The sequence below is a fragment of the Talpa occidentalis genome, unplaced genomic scaffold, assembly GCF_014898055.3.
Source record: "Talpa occidentalis isolate TD23 unplaced genomic scaffold, MPIMG_talOcc4v2.1, whole genome shotgun sequence".
Taxonomy (NCBI): domain Eukaryota; kingdom Metazoa; phylum Chordata; class Mammalia; order Eulipotyphla; family Talpidae; genus Talpa; species Talpa occidentalis.
Window position 1 is genome coordinate 37418173 of NW_026555331.1, and position 23180 is coordinate 37441352.

Here is a 23180-nt window from a genome sequence, read left to right on the forward strand (position 1 = left end):
TCTGCAGCCACTGCAGCATGACTTCGATCCCCTGCCAGGAAGCTACCCACATGGTGCAACAGACCTCTCCTGTCTCGCCCGCTGCTCCCCTCAGCAGTGTGCTTCAGTCTATCTGCTTGTTCTGTTCCCCACTCTGTCTCTGGTGAATCCTCTCACCCCCCCACACCTCTGGCCTGTACCCCAGTTCTTATATGCATAAATAAATAAATCTTAAAAAAATACAACAGGTAGTTTCTGTAATTTGCCAAATTCAAGCCTCTTATTCCAAACTTCTTGAAATCATTTGCATTTCATAGCTGTTCTTTCTTACCCAGCTTTTTCATGCAAAATAAATTCATGTCAAGCATTGGAAAAAGTTACTGCTTAATTTTCCCTGTGATTACAAAGCAAATACTCTAACAGTCTGAACTCCCAGCACCAGAAACTCTGCTCTTGATGATTAGATATACCAAGCTGCGAGGGTTGAGAAGGGCAGGCAGCTCTCTGTAATGACTTGTTTCAAACTACTTGGGAAAACCACTGCCGTTGACCCAAATCTTCCACTTCTCCTTCTTTTCCCTAAGTCTGTTTGAAGAAACCTTTTAATGATTTAACAAGAAGAGCACGTGTTTTCATCATGAATTCAGTTCAGAAGGTCTTGCTACTCTGAAATGCAAAGTTGCAGGGTGATTATCTTTGACCAGCAGACTTTCAAAAGATGCTCCAGAAATGATCCTACCCCCCACTTTAATCTTTCTTGTCATCTTCTCTTAATCAAGCACCCTTCATTTAAAGAAACTATATGCGCTATGCACATGTATGGCTCTGCGTTATGATTTGCACTCGTCCATATGAATCTTCCAATCAAGAGAAAAATGTAGAGATTGGATATAAGTGATTTGGAAAGAAGGGCAATTCATTTTATTCACTCAGGGCTGAGGACTGCCTATTTGATTACATCATTACAGGGCTAAAATTTTAGTAATTAGCATTCATGTAATTTGAAGCACTGTTGGAAGGAGAGGACATGGAGTAGTGAGGAATCATGGTTTGTCTCCAAGGATCAGACCACTTAGCTGACTGTTCAGTGCTATGAAAATGCCCTTTCTTCCCCTCAAGCATGGCAGAAGCAGTGGGAAATTGTCTATTATTTTATCTTTATCTTTTTAATTTAATTTGAAGTTATACTGGTTTATAACACTGGCAATGATTTAGAGGCATAGGATAGAACCCTTCAGGTCTATGTTATACCCACCATACCCACCACCAAAGCACTGAAAGCCATCAACCATAGTCCATTGTGCCCCCTTCCTACCTTGCTCCCCACCCCCAACATTTCTAACAAACTTCCAGGTGATACTGATGTTCTCTTTGGGCCACACTTTGAACTACAGGATTCTAGACAAGTAATTCTTAAATTGCATCCAAACAATCTGGGAATGTGTAAAATGCAAACTTCCTAGATTTCTCTATCCCCAATTATGAAGTTTAATTAGTAGTCTAGTGTAGAGCCCAGGAATCTGCATTGTCTAAGCCTGTAGAAGAAACTGATATAGATTGTTTGGGAATCACACTACAAAAAATACTGTTCTAGATCTTTGCTTCATTAATTAGCACCTCTTTTGTATGTGTTTTGACTTCTCCCTTTCCTAGGGAGTTTCTCTAAGACACAACATGTCCCTTATTTGTTTATAAACACTTATGTAGCACTTACAGTGTGCCTGGCACTATTCTACGTGCTTCACATATATCAACTCATTTACTCCTCACACAGAGCCCATCCTCAACTTGCAAATGATGTATAGAGAGGTCTAATTACTTGCCCAAGGGCTGAGGCAGTGACTGGTAGAGTCAGAATTCAAAGTTGGGTGCTGTGGCTCCAGAATTCTTGTACCTGGCTACTAGTCTGTGTTGTTCCCCAGACATCTTCAGTCACCCTTGGAAAACAGGGAAATTAATGAGCTCAGTTGGAGCAATTTTTTCCCAGGTTACTCTTTGATAGAACCTTCTTTATCCCTTGTTTGAAACCTGCTTTGGAACTGCACGCACTTTGTGAGATCTGTTAAGCTGGGGTACAACTGCTTTGGAGTCCATGTTAATACCTCTCATCACAATCAGTTGCAAAATGGAAAAACATATTTCACTCATTGCTGTGTCTACCTAATGTTAAATAAGTGATTTCAATTCAGCAAGCTCCTAGTATGCATTCATTATGAGTGAGGCTGTCTGCGAAGTGTTGGGAAGAATGCAAAGAGAAATTAAGATAACATATTTGCTCTCAAGAAACTGACGACATGGTTTGGAAGATAGATATTTACACAAAATTTGTTTTTGGAACTAGGTAGAATATTTTTAGTGTTAGACAAGAAGTAAAACTAAAAGCTGTGGAAGGTAAGAGGAAAAGAGTGATCACAAGCACAGATGAGGGACAGTGCAGGTATCAATACACCTGGAGCAGAAGACAGGCATCTGAGGAGACTGTGGTGGTTCTGATGCAGGATGTCTACCTCCGGTCCTTGTGGAATTTGTTATGTAAACAATGGATGAACATGTTTGTTTCTATTTTTTTTAATCATTTGAGAATGGAGCTTACAGAGCTTGTTTTATTTTATTTATTTTTCTAGCAAGAGGAGAGACAGGTTTTTTATTCAGTACATATGCAGGTGTTTACAAAAATGTGTCTCAAGGGGGCAGTTAGAATTTAGGGTTTATATACCATCTTAATAGAAAGGAAGGGGAGAGAAGAGCATTTATGGGAAAATTAAATACATTTAGGAAAGATAAATGGGTCCTTTGCACAATAGTTGGGACATAGGATATTTTTGTGACAATGTCTGTTTAGACATTTTCTTTTTCCAGTGCCAACTTCTTGCCTTTGGTAATAGGAGTGAACCTTCTCCAGTTCTGATATTCCATGGAAGGAATTCACAACAAATCATTCTTTATATCATTCTGCTTTTAGGCAGATAAGGGAGGTTTAAAAAAACAAAAACATATGACATGTAATTAAATTAATCGTGTAATTAAAAATTACAACAAATTTGTGCTATGTATTCATTTACTTAATGAATAAAGTCCTCATGCTATCTTAATGAGGTAAATTCTAAGATCTCGATTTAATGGGTGAATAAACCTAGAATGACACTTCTTACTTATATAACACGTCAAAGATAACACAGCCAGTAGGTAGTAGAGACTGGATTTGAAATCATATCTGTCTGTATATTTTCTAAAATATCTTGTTGAGAGTATAGCAGGTAAATATTGGAGAACAAAATGCATATGTACAGGCTTTGACCCCTTTGATGGAAAACAAAGAACAAGTGCAGGAAAAGATTTAATAATATTTGCAGGGTTTATTCAGAAAGTTAGGATATGGGCTACCTTCCCCCTACCCCTTCTTCATGAAACTTTAGTAATTTAGACAATTATCTGGGTGAGGCATAACAAATACCTATTCATTTTAAATGAAAAATGCTTTGGGGTTGAAGATTTGGACATTTAAAATCTTCACTTTGAATACATGGACTGTCTATAAATTCAAAGAAATTCTTTATGTGAAGTCATTGTGAAGAGCCTATTGTCTTACTCTTCACAGAATGTTATTAAAAATCTGACTTTTTTTTTCCAAATGAAATGAATGTGATAGATCCTCTCAAAACTATTATTTGTTCACAGGTTTGGTTTAACAGTTATTTGCATCTCCCTATACTTCTGATTGTACCACTTCTAGCACTTTATGATATTTAATGGAAAAAGAAATAGGTAGTAAGAATATGACAATAGAAGCTCTTAAAATAAGATTCTATTGTCTTACTACAATCATTGTTATTTAATACCTGCTGAGGTAATTCTCAATACAGGAAAGGAAGCAAAGGGAAATAACCTTTCCTTTCCATGATGTGGGAGAAGCCAGAGAGAGGGACCTATATCCTATTAATCTTCATATTCCAGATGCTGTGCATAGCCCAGGGCATATATTGAGAGATCAAATTTATTGGCTAGTGGCTACAGATCAAGAAATCAAGCCATGTGTTGACAAGGATGTGAAGAAAAGGGAACCTTTGAACAATGTTAGTGGCATGTAAATTGATGTGGTCATTATGGAAAACAGTATGGAGATTCCTCAAAAATTATTAGACATACTATATAATACTGCAATTCCACGTCTATGTATTTATCTAAAGAATACAAAAAATGCTAATTTGAGGAGATACATGCACTCCCATGTTTAGTGTAGCATTAGTTACAGTAGCCAAGAATGGAAAACAAACTATATATCCTTTCACGACCAATTGGATTACGAAGTTATTGTCTATACCCAATGGAATACTACTCACTTATAAGAAAGACATGGATGAACCTAGAGGGTGCTATGCTTACTGTAATAAGACAAGAAACAGATGAGATGAAGGCAAACACCATATTATTTTCCATATGTGATGGATAAACAAAACAAATGAATGGGAAAAGCAAAAAAAAAAAAAAAAAAACAACAAAAAAAAACCAACCAAAAAACCCTTAAGTCTATCAGAACAAAATGGTGGTTACCAGAAAGTAAGGGGGCATGCAGGTGGGTAGATTGGGTAAAAGGGTCAGTTGTATGGTGATGAATGGAAGCTACTTTCTATGGTCAACATAATGTAGTATACACACGTCTTGATTTGTAAGGGGACACACCTAAAACCTACATAATGTTATAAATCAATGTTACTTCAATTTAAAAAAAGAAAGAAATCATGCCCTCAAAAGGAACCTCTTCATATCCAACTCTGGCCCTAGATTTTAACTTTCATTTCCACTGTCCTTTCCATTCCACAATGCTAATTGTTTAGGCTCATTTATTCACTAATTTACTCAACAAATTAGTGAAAGGGTGTAGGGTAAGTAAAGTATAGGTTGGTGTAGGGTAAGTAAAAAAATATCAGGCTTTTCTGCCCTCCAGTCATTAGGATTGATGATGGATCCTTTTGGTCCTGAATACATGCTTGACCGTGGGCACCTGGAGTAGGGTGGGGGCATGTGCAAGTGGGTGCACCTGGGCTAAGGCTGTGCTTATAAGGGTGGCGTCACAGTGACGCCAAGAGAGCAGAAGCAGAGAAGCAGCAGAAGAAAACGCAAGAGAACTCTGGAGAGTCCAGGCAGGCCTCCCAGCCTCTTGGCACCCCTTGCCAGCTGTGTACCTGGTAAATCCCAATAAAAGCCTGAAAAGCTACTGGGAGCTACTGGACTTCTCCTTTACCCAGTCTACTCAGATCAGAGAGAATCTGCTCTGTGTCCTCCTGCCACTACAGTTGGTTTTCAGTGGACCAAAACCTAAACCAGGCACTGGGAACAGGAAAAAGTCATGATCTTGTTGACCTTGAGTTTGTGGAGCTGATGAAAAAAGCATAGTAAGTAAACAAATAAGGTGACTTGTGATGTCATTGAATTATATAATATTAATAATAATGCTAGCACTTACTCTTCAAAGTGCTTGTAAGTGGGATTTCATCTTAACTTCCTAACACTTCCAAACAGGTACTTTTATTATCCCCATTTTACAGATAAGAAACTTCTGCCAAGGTGCAGATCATCTGACTGTGAAGGCTGTGCACTTTGCATTGCTAGTTCTAATATGATGTGGAATAGTGTCTGCTTGCAATCCCATCTCTCAGTCACTGGAGTGGACACAATATAAACTACTGGTCCCCAGACTGCTAATTATAGAATCACCAGGGAAGCTATTAAAAATTCCAATGCTGAGGTCAGAGACAATTAAACCTAGAGGTGGAAGCCAGGTATCAGTATTTGTCAAAGATTTCCAGGAGATTCCAATGCACAGTAAAGTCAGGAACCACTGTTACAAACTATAAGAGACTAAACAAAAGTAAGAATTTTTATTTCTTTATCCCAGTACTTTGGGAGACTTGGTTTCTGTTTTTTTGTTTTGTTTTGTTTTGTTTTGTTTTTTAAGACTTGGTTTCTGAAAGTTCAAGATCAGGAGAATGTGGATGTCCAATTTTAGTTCTCCAGTATCTTTTGTATCATATGTGAGCTTGGATCCACGTTTGTTGAATCAGTCTCTGATTAAGCAGAGAATGTTAAGTTCCTAGTGACAGGGCAGGTACCTCAAACTTAGCTCAGGGATTGGTTATAAATAAAATTAGTCAGGTGTTTTCAGAATGCCAGAGGCACAGGTGAAGAGAAATTTATATGGATGCCTCTGCTGTGGACTCTTGAGCAAATAACTGCCACCAGCAGCTGATATCACCAAGGCTTGAAGAAAGGGGTTTGATTGTTTTTTTAAAGAGGAGGTAAGGTAAAAGAAGTCAATTACATGTAGGGCAAGAAAGCAAGGAATTTGAATTAGGATGTGTTTACCATCCATGATTGCCAGCTATGTGACTTCATATACTTTCTTTTTTATTTTCTCTCATTTTAGAATAAAATTAGCATGGGAAGAATACTTTCCTATTAAGGTTGCTGTAATATAGAATGTGACTTATGCATATGAACAGTTTAAAATAATTCAAAGTAGTTGCTGCTATAGCTGTTCTTGCATTAAAATAATTCTGATTTTTCTCTGACTTTATTCAAATATTCAGGCCATAGATTCTAAGCCTCGCACAAAGAGGCCTGAGACTAATAAACTTCTGTACCAAATACTAATTCTGAAACAAGAGTAGTTTGTTTCCTTTTATGCAACCTCTGAATTTGCCTCTTCCAGGCAAATTATCAATGGGTATTTAGTTCTACAAACCACCTTCCCTCCTTTTTGTTTTTCAAATTTTCTTGAAAAGGGCCAGTGCTTGGAAAGAGTAGGTTTGGAGCATATCCAGAAAGGCCAGTGTACTCTGGGTTGGTTGAAGAGGGATTATGAACTTAAAAAAAGAAAATCCGAGGCTCTTTGTTAGTAACCTCAGACAAAGATGAGTCCCAAAAGAGGTCCCAGAGAGAACGGGAAGGATAAGACTCACAGGAAAAACAACTTACATGAAACAAAATGTGAAACAGCGAACTAAATTTCCAAATTGAGGTTGAGGTTTAAGGACAGCATCCATGATGTGCCTGGTTTTGCACAGTATTAGCATTGGAAGAAGCCCCTCCCCCAACCAAGATGTAGAAAATGGAATCTGTCAAATGGCCTATAAGTGATCAAAACTGTAGCAGATTTTTGTTATCTGAGCGGTTTCCATGATAGTCATCAGTCATTTGGGCACCTGGTTTAGAGCAGTAGAGAAACACCATTTTAACTCCAAGAAAACTCAGAAGATCATTGTTGGGATCTACATGGAGTGAAAAGAAAAATCTTGAGATGAGCCAAGCACATAAACTAAAATTTCCTAGGATCATGAAGATGGAGCCAAAGCCTCATTCTGGATGTTTAGACATGTCAGAAGCTTGGATTACCCCCTAGTGCTTTGTCACTAACTTCATGCAGTCACTCTTCATTTCTTTGCTGCTACCAGGTGCTTCCTTTTGAAATGGTGCTTTCATGTAACTGTAGCCATTGTGTCTTTTTTAGCTATAGCCATGCGTCAGGACTTCTCATGATGACTCTAAGCACAAACATAGATTCTGATGAGGGGATTGGGGAGAAGGGAAGGAGAAAGGGTGGGGGGAGCGGGAGGGAGAGGAGAGAGGGAGAGAGAATATGAATGAGAATCAAACACATCTCATTTCTTTGAGCCTGGCTCACTGCTGAATTTCCAGGTGGAGAACTGGATCAGGTATGCAATTCTGGTCAATCAGCTGCATTTCAGGAGAGCGACTTTAGGAAGTCCAAATGCTGCTGCTTAGCCTCCAGCCTGCTAGTCTGCTGTAAGGGACAACTCCCTCTGAGGAAATGTGGGTTGGGCAGAATTGTGACTGAGATATTCTGTACTTTTCTAGGGGTAAGATAGAAATGGGATAGTAATTCTGACCCCCAGGGGTAAGACTCTTCATTACAATACAGCTGTCTCTGAAATAATTTCTCTCCCCTTCTACCTACACATACATGCATATACTCAGATACACATTCTCTCTCTCTCTCTCTCTCTCTCTCTCTCTCTCACACACACACACACACACACACACACACACACTCAAGGCCACTCCTTAAAATGATCCATGCCTAGAGTCCTAAGTTCTCTGGCATGGTGGAACTATGTGCATTTGCAACTTCAAGATTCTATAACTTTCCTGTCAGAGCCAAGGGTCAAGCAGTAGGTTTGAAAAATTAATCTTCTCTATAACTAATGGGAATAATAGGCCCATTGACAGTTGTCACATGAGCAATTTATCTAGAGGAAAATCTCTTTTAAATTGTTACTTAGCTCATGGATGGTTCTCCTCAGGTGTATCACTCATAGAAAGAGAGGAAAAACTTGACAGTGCCCATTGCAGAGACCTCTGCCAATGGGCAGCAGTTAGAAACTCACTAACCCTTGATTATCTAAATTATGAGGGTGGCCACCCACATTTTCTACATGTGGCTCCAACCCTCAAACCGAATGTTAACATTCTCTTTCTTAATAATGAAAAGATAGGCAAGGGAAATGCTTTCTCTTTTTTCTACAGAGTTATAATGATGAATATGCTATTTTTGACCTAAATAAGAAACTTGAAAGTATCAATAAAAAGATAATAATGGTCTAAAGCAATGGAAGATAGGATTTTGAGGTAGCAAATGAGCCAGTTGCCCCTGCCATTCCTCAAAAGAAAGACATCTTTTAGGGGTTATGAGAAATCCAATGGTTTTTGGAAAATCCTTGGCAAATGTCTAAAAATATGTTTCAAATGTTTCAACTCAAACAAATTAAAAACATATTTTTTTCCTGGCACTTTCCTCCCTCATTTTAAAGAATATGTGTATTTTTTCAAGGAAATTTTAGGCATGTGGCTCTAATTTTCACTTAACTCATCATGATATTGTTTCATAAGAGTTGCTCTGTGACTAAAAATCCTCATAAGTCCTTTTCAAAAATAAGGCTGTATTTCTTGGAAATAGGAAGGAAGTCAGAGAAACCAGAGTTGGAAAAGGGCAAGTAAGTCATGCAGGCTTTTTCCTGACAGGACAGGGTCAGCCCTGCTCTCTTTAGCAACCTGAAGCCAAGTGTTTGCTGGAAAGATAGTCCTGGAAGAGGAAGGGGACCTCTTCCCTCATGATTCTTGGTGGAAAGTAGCAAAAATCATACCAAGCAGCCCTGATATTGCCCATACAGAGGCATCTGGTCGACTAATGGTTCTCCCTTTGAAAGTCATTGGGCTTTATATTGTTTTCCATGATCTTTGAGAAGGTCTTTATGCCCTCCTTGTTTCTCAGGCTGTATTCCATTTCCGCGATTCAGTTAGGCTATGGACAGTTCTCTTTGTGGTTAATGTTGATAATAATGAAGTTTTTCAGATAGTTCTCGAAAATGGGCAGGTTCCTCTGGCAATTCATCTCAACATAAGCTCAACCAAATTTGTTTTTTCCCAATTTGATTTTCCCCAAAAGGAAAGTTCTAGTACCTTCCTTTTGACTTTTTTCTTTGAGTACTTCTGAAAGAGGTGGTTTCTCTATACTACAAGAAGACACCTGAGCATACAATGCATGCATGTAAACACATGTCTATATATCCATATATGTTTATGTGTATGTGAACACAGCTATACCTAATTTTCTCATTCAGTCTTTAAACAGATTTTTATTAATACTTGTGATATTTCAGGAACTGCCCAAGATATCAGGGATTCAAATTTGGAAAAGACAAAAATTCTGGCTTCAAAGTACAGTGGTTGAGAAGATAAGTTAATAAAAGATATAATGAAGCTCAATGATATTAAAAATTAAAACAAAGGTGTTTTCATCTCCATAGGGACAATGAAGAAAGTCTTCTAAGAATAGCTGACAGAACTGGTCTGTAAAACTGAGGAGATTTTCACTGTACAGACTGGAGAAGATTCATCTAGGCTGAGTGGGTCATATGAACCCAGGCATAAAAGTGAAAACTCCCAGCCCATTTGGAGCCCAGCCAGTCTTTTGGCATGACTGGGGCTAATGGCGAGAAATGGATGAAGAGAGGCCTAATGGAGGGACAGGTAGGTTGTGGAAAGAGTTAGGACTTTGGGCCTCCCCGGTGGCGCAGCGGTTGAGCGCTGGGTTGCAAAGCTGCCCACGGCCTCTGCGGCAGCGGTTCGATCTCCGGCTGCTCCCCGGCCACTGGAGGAGGGTCCCACATGGTGCGCAGACCTCTCCTGCCGCCGCTGCTCCCCTCACCAGTGTACTTTGGTCCTTCTGCCTGCTCTGCTCCCCGCTCTGGCTCTGATGAATTCTCTCACCCTCCCGAGCTTCTGACTGTACCCAGTGCATGTATAAACAAAACAAACAAACAAACAAACAAACAAATAAATAAAACATGCCTCTATAAAAAAAAAAAAAGAGTTAGGACTTTATTCCAATGACAATGGAGCTGATAACATGATTGTTTTTAAGAAAAAGTTTTGGTGCCTTTCTGGGAGACTAATTTGGAAGTGGGGTGCAGAATGAGACTAGAGAAAAATTCATCTGAGATATTTTTATAAAAATCAGAGTGAAAGATGATTCGTACTTGAATTAAGGCAACATCTTACAAAGGTGGAGACAAAGGAGAAGGGAGGAAAAACATTAAGAAAGTGAAATGGACAGAATTGGTTGCCTGTTGGAGGGAATGGGGCAAGATGAAAGAAAATGAGTATTCTAGGATTATGTGGAGCAGGATAACATATGGATTTGGAGATGAATGAATTCTGTTTAAAACATGGTGAATTTGAGGTGTCTGTGGGATACCATGTGCACAAACAGTGGGCAGCTCTCACCAAATCTTCCAGGCTCTGATACATGACTGTTAATGAAATAGAACTGGCAGGAGTCAGATATCTTGACCAGTTAGATTTCTTTGGTTGAACTTTGAGAAACTTTCCACAGAAAGGAAGGGTCCAGTTTTTGCACCCGTAGACACTAACCCTCTCAATGACTATTCAGGTGACATCTCACCAGGTCCTTGTCATGAGCACCCCATTGCCAAATGTGCACTTTGCCCCTGTTCTTGCAGTTTTTGTGCTGCTTGTTACCAATTCCTGTCTGAGGAGGATTTTACTTGTGTGAGAGGGGGGATGTGTCAACAGTGCCCGTGCACCATTGCATTGATGTCAGCACTCACATTTCATAACCTTTATTTTGTTCTAGTGTTCTCTGCTTTCTTTGTTAATGTCTCTGAGTTTTATATACTTGATAAAAATTTTGTCTCTGATAATCTCTAGAATAAAGTAACGTTCATTTATATTAGAATTTAAATTGTCCGTAGTGTGGCTGTATCCCCTAAAACCATGATCGTTATTTTCCTCTTCTTGAGATTTATTTCCAACAGTCTGAATAAATCCAACATTCACCACAGCATTGTCTCCAGACATCTCTGCCCAGAGTTCTTGCTCATATGCACAAAATACAAAGCACTTATCAGCACTATTGCTCCTTTGAAATGGGATCTTGTCCTGTCCCATGACATGCATCTTATGTAATTTTACTATGTAATATTATTAGTATAGCATGTATTATTTTTTATTTATTTATTTATTTTTTTTTTAATAGAGGCATGTTTTTATTTATTTATTTATTATATTTGTTTATACATGCACTGGGTACAGTCAGAAGCGCGGGAGGGTGAGAGAATTCACCAGAGCCAGAGTGGGGAGCAGAGCAGGCAGAAGGACTGAAGTACACTGCTGAGGGGAGCAGCGGGTGGCAGGAGAGGTCTGCGCACCATGTGGGATCCTCCTCCGGTGGCCGGTGGCCGGGGAGCAGCCGGGGATCGAACCGGCGCCGCAGAGGCCGCAGGCAGCTTCGCAACCCAGCGCTCAACCGCTGCGCCACCGGGGAGGCCCTATAGCATGTATTATTAATTTTACTATGTATTATTAGCTTAGCATGTATTATTATTATTACCATTTACCTTATGGCTATGTCTTCTAAGGGAGTGTTTTTATACTGCCTTTCAATCACCCAAAATGTCCTGTTAATTGGTGCAAAGTTAAGAATTCAGTACTTAATAAATGGATAACAGTCTCTGCAGTGACCTTGGAATCTAAAATAAAATGAATATTTCAGTCATATAGACCTGGATTCAAATTTCCTCTCAACTCTTTAGTTCATGTTTGCTTTCTAACCGCCCAAAACCTGTCCCCCATCTATAAAGTAGAGATAAAATGTGGAAACAATTGTTAGAATAATACTGGTTGCACGAAGTGCCCCAGACATTGTTTTGAAAACTTCAATATATTAATTCACTTAAGCCTCATGAAAATCTTGAGTTAGATATTATTATTATCATTCTCATTTTCCAGAGAAGTAAAGTTAGAGTAAATAAGTGACCTGATTGAAATTTCATCACAGACTTACTGTAAAGATTTAATAAGGCAGAGCCTCCCTGGTGGTGCAAGGGATTATGATGCAGCACTATGAAGCTATCCGCAGCCACTGTAGCATGAGTTCCATCTCCCTCCAGGGAGGTGACCCACATGGCACAGCAGACCTCTCCTGCCTCGCCTGCTGCTCCCCTCATCAGTGTATTTCAGTCACTCCTCCTGTTCTGTTCCCCACTTCTGTCTCTGATGAATCGTCTCACCCCACATCTCTGGCCTGTACCCCAGTTCTTACATGCATAAATAAATAATTTTTTTAAAAAAAGATTTAATAAGGCAACAAATAAAAGCACCCAACACAATCTCTGGTACATGTTAAATAAGTGGTAAGTATATATTAATTTCTTTCCCTCATCTTGCTTATTCAGTTCATTTTTAGGGCTCAGAGGACTTGATGGGGAGCTCCAACAAATAATAAAATAGAATGAGGAGGTAGTTTTGAAAGTGAAAGGACTATTTATTAAAATTATCATTATTATCACTCATCAATAAGACATAAGACCTAGACTTACAACTGAGGAACTTTAGTTTTATGGTAGCAGAATCAAGAATACACAATGCAGTTAAAAAGCATGATTCAAAATTTAAAAAGTCATGATTTCTACTCATCATTTTTCCATCTTTGCAGTTACAATGAAAGTTGTATATAAAATTACTTTATTCCTGCAACTTTTCAATTGTCTCTTCTTTGCATTTGTCCTTTTCCTTTCCTACTTGGTGATATTTGGCTTTGCCTTCTAGGATCTTTCGGGAACTTTGTCCAGTTTCTGCCTAGTGCTGACCACTAGGTCATGCTGACGAATGCCCAACGAGAATGGTTGTGCCATTTGCCTTCTCCCATTGTACTTGTTAAATGTAGGTGACATTTTTCTTCTTGTAAACCTGGACCACTTGAACAATTTGCTGCTTTTATATAGTGTCCTCACACAACCTGAACTTTGTCATCATTTCAGATAAGCATGGATAGTACATTGTATTTCTGTCTCAGCTCTGTGCAAAGAAGGGCAGTCCTAATCTCCCTATAAATATGAGAAGCTGTGCTGACATCCCCTTTATAGTTCTTGCTGCCATCAGAAATCACAAAGTTACTGAACTTCATGTTGGCCCCTGGTGCTTCAGCAGTGGCTGCAAAGACTCTACTCATAATTTTTAAGAGCCATCTTAAAAATAAAAATTGTTTCTTTAGTGCCCTCTGAATGCACTTGGTATTGTGGAATTTAAAATGAATTTCTCTTTCTTGCCTTAGCAGCACTGAAAATCTGAAGAGAAAAGCCAAACAGAAGTTCCATAAGTTGACCATGAAATCAACATATGCAATCTTTCTTTTCAAAGTGTTTGTTCTTGAAGTTTGAGGGAGACAGATCCAAGAGATGAGAGATAAAGACCTTTACTCTACATAAGACTAATCTTCGCAGTGTTTCAGCATATTTTTGTCTTATGAGCAAATTCATAATTACTTTGTGTTTCAACTCTTTTTAAGTCAAGTCATCTGTATGTCGTAAAGTATCTTTGAACTAAATTCACATTTATCTCTCTCTCTGTCTTTCCATGTGTATTTCATTTCCTTTAACCACTGGTTTTGAAATCCCTTTGCCCAAAGCTTTTGTGTTTGTTTGGGGAGAGTTTCCCCCACACACCCTCTCTCTAACTTGTCTTTTAGTCAGGGATATGTTTCATTGTTCAGTGTCCTGAACAGTGACTACTGGTTAATGCAAGTGAAAAGATTAATCTCAGGAATAGTCAGTTCTTTGCAACAGTGTAGCCATCATCTTTCTTGTGGCACATTTTAAAACCTGTGCATGTTACTCTATGTGTCTATCTTTTCCTCTTTGGAGTAAAGATAGGAGGTAAATCTAATGACTCCAAGAGAGGACAGAAAGAAAACTCAGTAAGAGAACAGAAAGGAGTGAGAAAGAATGGAGTATAGAAATATTCACAAAGGCCCTTGCCTCCAGTTCCCATGATGCTGTAAGCCCTTTGGTTTACTACCAATATAACTGGGGAGATATTGAAAAAACAAACAACAGTCAGAAAAATTGCCACAAACCAGCAAATAAAGTGTGACGACCATATGGTAATAATGAAGAGAAACATGAACTTTCACATACTGTTGGGAATGTAGACTGGTCCAGCCCCTTTGAAAAAAGTATGGCAGTTTCTCAAAATATTAAAAATGGATCTACCATATATATGATCCAGCAATTCCTCTTCTAGGGGTCTACCCAAAGAATACAAAAAATACTAATGTGAGGAATATATGTACTCCTCTGTTCATTGCAGCACTATTTACAATAGCCAAGGTATGAGAACAATCTAAGCATCCAAAGACAGATGAATGGATTAGGGAGATATGGTACATATACACGATGGAATACTACTCAGCTATAAAAAAGATAATCTCCTGCTATTTGTGATAACACAAATGGACCAGAGGGTATTATGCTAAGTGGTTTAAGTCAGAAGGAGGAAGACAAATAATGGATAGTATCACTTATATGTGGAATATAGAGAAACCAAACAAAGGGTCAAATAAAGTCAAACCAAAACAAATTCTAGAAGTCTGACTGTAGAACTGAGGATACTTGGGGTGAAGTTGTAAGAAGTGAGGGAGCACAGTGGACTGTGACGTACAACTGTGGTTCTTTTTGGTAGTGATTACAGTGTGGTAGCAAAACCCAAAGGGAGAGATCCTATGCCTCTAATTCCTATGCAATGTTATAAAACAATGTTTCCTCAATAAAAAAAAAAATAGTAAAAAAAGAGTGTGACCAACATAGACATCAAGCAAGTAGAAAAATTTCTGAAAACTCTTCAATCAATATGTTTTTTTGCACTATTCAGTGGCTCCTGGCATTGATAACTGGTTAGCCCTTATCATTTATTTTCACTAAAAACAATCTTTCTTCAAGGGCAGAAGTCACGGTTTATATTTCTTTCTTTGTAAGTTTTCAATAAATACCTTTTCTGCTTATAGGAATGAGTGAACTTTTATTTTCCATCTGAAAAGATATTCACAATTATAGAAAAAACTGAAAGCAAGCTCTCTTTCCAAGGTTTCTGTACATAGCAACCTTATCCTTTCTATAAGAGACTGAAGAACATGTGCAAAAAATTGGATATTAACATTTCTATTATTCATATTATGGGTGAAAAGTAAGTCTTGGGTCCCTTAAGTAAAATGAAAATGAACTAACTTCTCAAAGTCAAGGTGAAGAGAAAAGGGACATGAAATAAAGAGAAAGCCCAAGAGGATAAGCTCTGGTTATTAGAAAAGTAGTAACTTACTCCAAATAACTTTCATTATCAAATACTTGGCAAGTAAGTGTAAACCACCTTGTAATACTTTTTATTTCCATGTCTCCTATTCTTATTTAACTTCTCATATTACTCTTTTTCCAATTCCACTTATAAGCCCCTTAAAGCAGGGACTCTGTATGTTTTTTCACATACATGACACTTTTTTCGTATATATGTGTGTCTGCTGAGAGTGATTCTGTGTACATGTCTACAGTGAGTCTTGTATTTTTCTAATCACATTTAGGGGAAGTGAACAAGAGGATGAGTTAAGAATACACGTGGTGGCAAGTAAAATCTTTAGATGGTGTCAGCACACATATTAATCGATGGCATTTACTTACATATTCATAAATATTTACAGTATTTTATACCAAATAGTTGGATATAATTGGCTTTATATGGAGATTTGCACCTCTTGTAGATGGGTGATTCTATTGACAAATGATTGGCTGTGTCTAACTTTAAGGAGTTATTTAGTGGCATTCATAATCAACCATAGTATGAATATCCTTTGAAAGATAATTCCCATGTCTTTCTAATGCCCTTATAAGCTGGTTTTTTTTCTACTGTCATAACACATGAATTATTTTCTGGATTTGAGCCTGTATTTGACTTTAAGAGCTGGTGCTACTGAAATCAAAGTTTAATAAGTGCTTAGTGTTTATAGTATTCTTAAACTCACCATTAAAAAAAAAACAAAACTCACATGGTCAACATAATCATTTAGCTTATAATGTTTCTTAGCTATGTAAATTGTCACTATTTTGTGCGTGTGTGTGCATCAAATATTAGGGGATGGAAAGGCATAGGCCATCATAGAAAATAAAAATTTTTAAATTTTATTTTTTAAAAATATTCATTTTATTTATTTATGCATACAAAAACTGGGGTGTAGGCCAGAGGTGTAGGGGGCAAGAGGATTTACCAGAGACAGAGTGGGGAGCAGAACAGGCGGATCTACTAAAATACACTGCTGAGGGGAGCAGTGGGCAAGACTGGAGAGGTCTGCTGCACCATGTGGCCTATCTCCCTGGCCAGGGATCGAACTCAGGCTACGGTGACTGGTGATAAAGTGATAGCACTGAGACTATAACCCCTGAACCACCAGGGAAGCCCCAGAAAAATCTTATTAATAGGTGATCAAGCACAGACTGAGGATCCAAAAAATGAATTAGAAAACACTTTTTTTCCCTCAAGTTACCTATGATTCACATAAACTTTCTTAAATTGGCACAAAGGAGTATCTACTATGTGGTGTCACTCACAATTTATCTTGTCCTTTTGCCCAGACCTATAGGGTTCTAGTTCTTTTCCTCACAGCCTCACACCAGGGCATAGGTCCTTTGGTTTCATTTATCTCTCCTTAAGCAGGGAGGAGTGTCCTCTGCTTTTAAGAGTAGAGAATAAAGGACAGCAGTTTTCAGGACCCAGTTTCAAACTGAAGGCTCCCAAAGATAATCTTTTTATTTCTTTTTTTTTTAAGATTTATTTATTATTTATTTATACAAGCACTGGGTACAGTCAGAAGCGCAGGAGGGTGAGAAAATTCACCAGAGCCAGAGCGGGGAGCAGAGAAGGCAGAGGGACCGAAGTACACTGCTGAGGGGAGCAGCGGGCGGCAGGAGAGGTCTGCGCGCCATGTGGGACCCTCCTCCAGTGGCCGGGGAGCAGCCGGGGATCGAACCGGCGATGCAGAGGCCGCGGGCAGCTTCGCAACCCTGCGCTTAACCGCTGCGCCACCGGGGAGGCCCGATAATCTTTTTATTTCTAACATGGTCGCTGAGCACAACTTTGAAAGTTTTTCTTTCAAAAGAATCTTCTTCTTTTTTATGTTCCGCTAAAGTCTCCATTCTATTATCATAGCTTGGTATTTGGTACACTCCAGAAAAGAGCTGGTGGTGGAAGGGAACCAAATTTTGCCACAAAATATTAGATGATACTAGTTTATTTTTCTTCTCCTTGTGCCTAAAACTTCACCTTTTCTTTCAGATTTCAGCTTATTTTCACTGTTTTCTAATTTCAATGCAACAATTCCTTTGATGATTCAATTCAGTAAATCATTGGTTGGACTTTGTTAAGTTACTTCCCATGCTACACCAATTCTTGTTCTTGAATGGAAAGCAAAATTAGTGATTGCCTCCATAAACATTTATGGAAAGACAGAGTCTTAAAAGGTAAAATAGTAATAATATGTGAAATAATAATGACCATGAAAATAAACACCCAGACTGTGTTCTGTTTTATATATTGTAACTCATTTAATCCTCACACCAATCATTTTTTCTTATTAAACTTTACATTTTTCATTTTTATTGACATTAACACTTAATTATACCACTCTATAAGTTTCAGGTATGTATCATTAAATTCACCACTGAAAGCCCACTTTAATTCTTTAGCATAAAATTTTCCCCCTTTATCCTACCTACTCTTTCTCTTCCCCTTCTGTTAACCACTAATCCATCAGATAGTCTAAAAGTTAATTTTTGTCTGGTTGCCACTAAAGTTTTCACAATCTCAGAGTTGTTATTTTTTATTTTTTTTGCTGATTTATTAACACGTTTGTTTTTGCTATTCATATTCCAATATGAGAGAGACCATCTGATAACTGTCTTTCACCTTTTGACTTATTTTGCTTATCTTAACATCAAGTTTCATCCAGGTGGTCGCAAAAGTCAAGAGTTTATCTTTCTTGATAGCTGAATAATATTCCATTACTATACATGGAATATCTATAGTATACATAGGTAATATATACTACAACCTCTTTACCCAATGATCCACTCATGGGTATTTAAATTGTTTCCATGCCTTATCTATTGTGAATAATGCTGTTATGAAACAGGGTACATAAATCTTATTGAATTACTGCTTTCATGTTTATTGAGTAAACATGTAGAAGAGGTATTCCTAGTTAATATGGTCTTTCTGTTATTAGGTTTTTAGGAATTCCCCATCCTTTTTATCATCCGATCTCACCAATTTACATTCCCAAGAACAGTGGACAAAATTTCTTCCTTTCTTCATTGCATTCTTGACAACACATATTGTTTCTGCTTTTTTGATAAATGCTATTTTCACATGTGTGAGGTGTCATCATAGTTTTCATTTGCATTTCCCTAATAATAAGTGAAGCTGAGCATTTTTTTTTCATCTGTCTGTCAGACACCTCCAAGTCTTCTTTGGAAAAGTGTTTATTTAAATCCCCTGCCCATTTTTTTCCATAGGGTTATTTATTTTTTAAGTTGTATGAGTTCTTTATTTAGAATAGGAAGCCCTGGTCAGATATATGATACACAATTATTTTCTCCCACTGAGTAGGTTTTCTTTCTGTTTTTATACTAATTTCTTTCACTGTCCAAAAGCTTTCCAGTTTGATGTAGTTCCAGTTATCTAATTTTCCTTTTGCTTCCCTTGTCATTGGAGTTGAATCTCTAAAGACATCTCTGCACTCCATGTCCAGAAATGTATTATCTATGTTTTCTTCTATGTTTTTAATGGATTCAGTCTTATAGCCAGTCCTCAATCATTTTGAGTTAATTTTTGTGTATGGTATTAAGTAAAGATCTATTTTCATTTTTCACATGTAACTATTTAGTTTTCCCAGCACCATTTGTTGAAGAGGTTTTCCTTTCTCCATTGTATGGTTTTGGCTGTTTTATTGAAGATTAATTGCAATATGTAGTGGTTTATTTTGGGCTCTATGTTGGCTTTGTTCTAATACCATATTGTTTTGATTATTATCACTTTATAGTATAATATGAAGCCAGGGACTGAGGTACCACCATTTTTCTTTTTTCTCAGGATTGTTTTGCTAATAATGTCTGATGTCTATGTACAGGTTTTTCACTTATTTGGCTAAATTTATTTAATTTAATTCTTTTTGATGCAGTTATAAATGAGATTGTTTTCCTGGTGTTCCTTCTTGCTACTTGGTTATTTTTGTATAGGAGCACTACAGATTTTTCATATTAGTTTTGTAGCCTGACAATTTATGGTACTTGTTTATTATTTCTAGCAACTTTCTTATTTTGGAGTCTTTGGAATTTTTTATGTATTTTATCATGACATCTGTAAATAGGTATCTTTTACAATTTGGATTTTTTTATCTTTTTCTTATCTATTACTCTTGGTAGGACTGCAAGCACCCTATTAAATAGAAATGACAAAAATAGACTTCCTTTGTCTTATTCCTGATCTTAGAGGAAAATATTTTCTCACTATTGAGTATGATGCTGGTTATGGGCTTGTCATAAGTGACCTTATTACGATGCTGTACATTCCTTCTGTACCTTTTGTTGAGGTTTTTTTTTAATCATAAAAGGTTGTTGAAAATGCTTACAAAAATGTTTTTCCTGTGTTTATCAAAGCGTTACGTGATTTTTCTTTCTCCGCTTGTTGATGAATGCTCACAACAATCTTCAAGATATGGACAATATTTATCCTCATTTTGATGTTGAGGAAATTGATGCAGAAAGAGATCAAATAACTTGCTGATATCATATATTTAGCAAAGGAGAGAGTTTAGATTCAAATAATCTGCTTCTAGAGCCTAAGTTCATAGCCATCACAGTCTCAAAAATTACTGTGGGCAATGCATCTATCATACATATTATCACATCATTTGGTTTATGAAAGGCATGATTTAATAGGGCAACGAATAACAGTATGCTGGAAAGAGAACAGGCTTACTGAATCCATAGAGCTAATCTCATTTCTGTTACCTATAGTATTATATAGGGTCTTTATTTGGGAATGCCCTTGAACATCCCTGGATTTCTGAAATAACTTAGTGATTGAAAAGACCAGTTTGTCTTGCAAAATCTTTAGGGCTTATTGCAATTAAATGACCACTGGCATTAAGGAATCAAGTAACATATGTATATTAGAAAGTGTACTTTTTGCTTCTGTTGTTTTCTGTAGTGACCCATTTCAAATACTTTTTGGGTCAATGCACTGAAAGCTATTTGCCTTCCAGAGTTTTAATTATTAATGTAAAAGTGTTTAAGATATGTCCATTAAGGCTGATAAAGTTGTGTCTGATTAACGGACTTTTCATAAATGCACTGACACAAACTTTTTTTTAAAAATTAATTCAGCCTGCAAATGAACATCATCCATTTTGCTATCATATTTTATCAGTCTGTAAAGTGCATTCTCACTTCAGTTTTCAGCTCTGAATGCAGAACACTGTGAAAAATGACAGAATTTTAATGAGAAAGTGAACAACATGCCATCAACACCCTTTTGCCAGTAAAAATGGCACAACATCAAAGCTTTAAATCATGTTCCCTCCACACCTTTGGACATCTGTGATTCTGTCTGAGTCCTCAAAATCTGCTACATCCATCACCAGGTGCAGCCTTTAAACATGGAGGCGCTGTCTACTTCACTGGTTGGCATGGCAACAGTTGTCAAATCATCCCTTGATAATGCTCTTTAATTGATTGTATAAATTATTCTGAGATATGTGATTGCAAAATGATGTACTGAAGCTCTTAAGTGTGCAGATCAGCCTGACTGCATTTAAAGATGCACTGCACTCCCTGCCTAACCCAGGAAACTGACCGTCTTAGAGTGCTGGAACATTTAGTATGAAGCATAAATTTGAAGCATTAAGGAAAAGTTTAAAGCAGTGGCACAGTTAATTGCTACTCCAAGTGCATGTTAACTTATTAAAACCCAACTGGCTGAATACTGCATGCAAAAGTAAATATATTTCTTAAAATCACATATAGAAATCGTTCTATTCAAAGATAGCATTACTACCGGAACTGAGTTTATGATTGCATTGGTGGAGAAGTTACAGGCTATTTGGAGACACATGGCATCGTCTTTCTGCATTTGCATGCCTTGGGCTTTTTTTCCTCATGATTCTTTATATACAATTAGTGCAGAGTGTGTTGCCAATGTATTGGCTCTCCTGTTGTCTCCATCTCTCAGCTGAATGACATTCTGTGATTTCTGGCATCTCTGTTCAATTGTGAGCAACATGGAAGTGATTAACTTGGAAACGATGCCTAAAGCACCCTGTTATTTTCAAGTCTTTTTGTTTCCTTCCATAAAATAGCCTTTCTAGCATTCCCTTTCCTTCCAAATTCCAGCCCAATGCAATCTACCTGAAAGGATAAGCCAGCGGTACTCAAACCATGGCACCCAGTGCCCCAGCATCAGCATTCACTGTGAACTCATTTGAAATGCAGAGTCATTGGAATCTTTCATTCTGGGAGAAAGCGCTATTTTAACAAACTCTCCAGGATTCCAGTGTAGTTCATGCTTGAGAACCACTGGAATAGCTAGTGTTAGCTGCACATCATAATTACCTAGAGAGCTTTTGAAATGATGAAAACATGGGATGCACCTCCAAGATATTCATTAATTACTTTGATATGGAGCCTATACACATGGTTTTTTTTTTTAATCCCATGTGATGCTAATAAGGTGAGAAGATTGAGGAACACCAATATAGACATTGACATTAATGTAAAAACTTTAAATGCTTAGAAGATGTTTCCTAGCAGACATATGTTATATCTTTTTGTTTCTCCTCCCAAATTCCTATTTCACATTCGTTCATTTAGTTGTACTTTCAACATTCTTTTACCGACTGGCTATCATATGCCATGTGTTGTATTCAACTTTGGAGATGTAATGAGAAACAGACTAGTCTTCAAGTTGAGGGGAGGGACAGACAGTAAATTCACAAACAAAGAAAGCAAATACATACACAATTATAAGGCATGATAAATGTTCTGAAGCAAACAAGGTGCCTATGGTGATAAAGAATTTGATGAACCTACTTTATTACAGTGACTGCATATAGTACAACAGGGTGATGTTTAAGCTGAAAACTAGGCAGGGTCTGGTTGCTGGGTGTAGGTGTATGTTTGGGAGTGCAGGGGAGTGAAGAAGAGAGAATGTGGATGAGACATACTGAAAGAAAACAGTTGATGTGTTCAAGGGACTAAAAGGAGGCTGCCGCAGCCGATGCTGGAGAGCCAGGAGTTTGGAGAAGGTGGGAGGACTAAATCTTATAGATATGCAATAAGCAACCATGTCTGAGGAAGAGGAAATAGTGTGAACATTTGTCTTTGGGTGGTTTCAGGTCAGTGAAGTCAAGGAAACGTTTTATCTTGTCATTTTGCAGCAGGTTTTTAGTTGCTTAAATAGATGCTTCCATTTCTGTTCAATGTTTTCACTCCTGCTCTTTTTACTCCTTCTTGGCTGGAGCAGCTTTGGCTGGTACACTGCCTGGTTTAACAGAACTTAGTGCCGACTTTGAGGGTCTAGATGATAATTAAACTTTAAGATGCAGGTAGACTTTCCTGGAGTGACTGAGAGTTTGTAGTTTTATCTTCAATTATTAGAAGTGGTGCAAAAGAACTATGTCTATGTTGTCTGTGTAGTGGAAATAACTATTTATGTAAGTAAATTATATAAGGGGGGAATTTAGAGATTTCTCCTTAAGAACATGTGTGTTTGTTTTACCAAGTTTCTTT

At 37.6% G+C, this 23180-nt stretch overlaps 1 pseudogene; it reads right to left on the bottom strand.

Moving 5' to 3' along the window:
* Positions 1–13041: 13041 nt before the first annotated feature.
* Positions 13042–13483, bottom strand: LOC119238601 (60S ribosomal protein L26-like; annotated as a pseudogene).
* Between the last annotated feature and the right edge of the window lie 9697 nt (positions 13484–23180).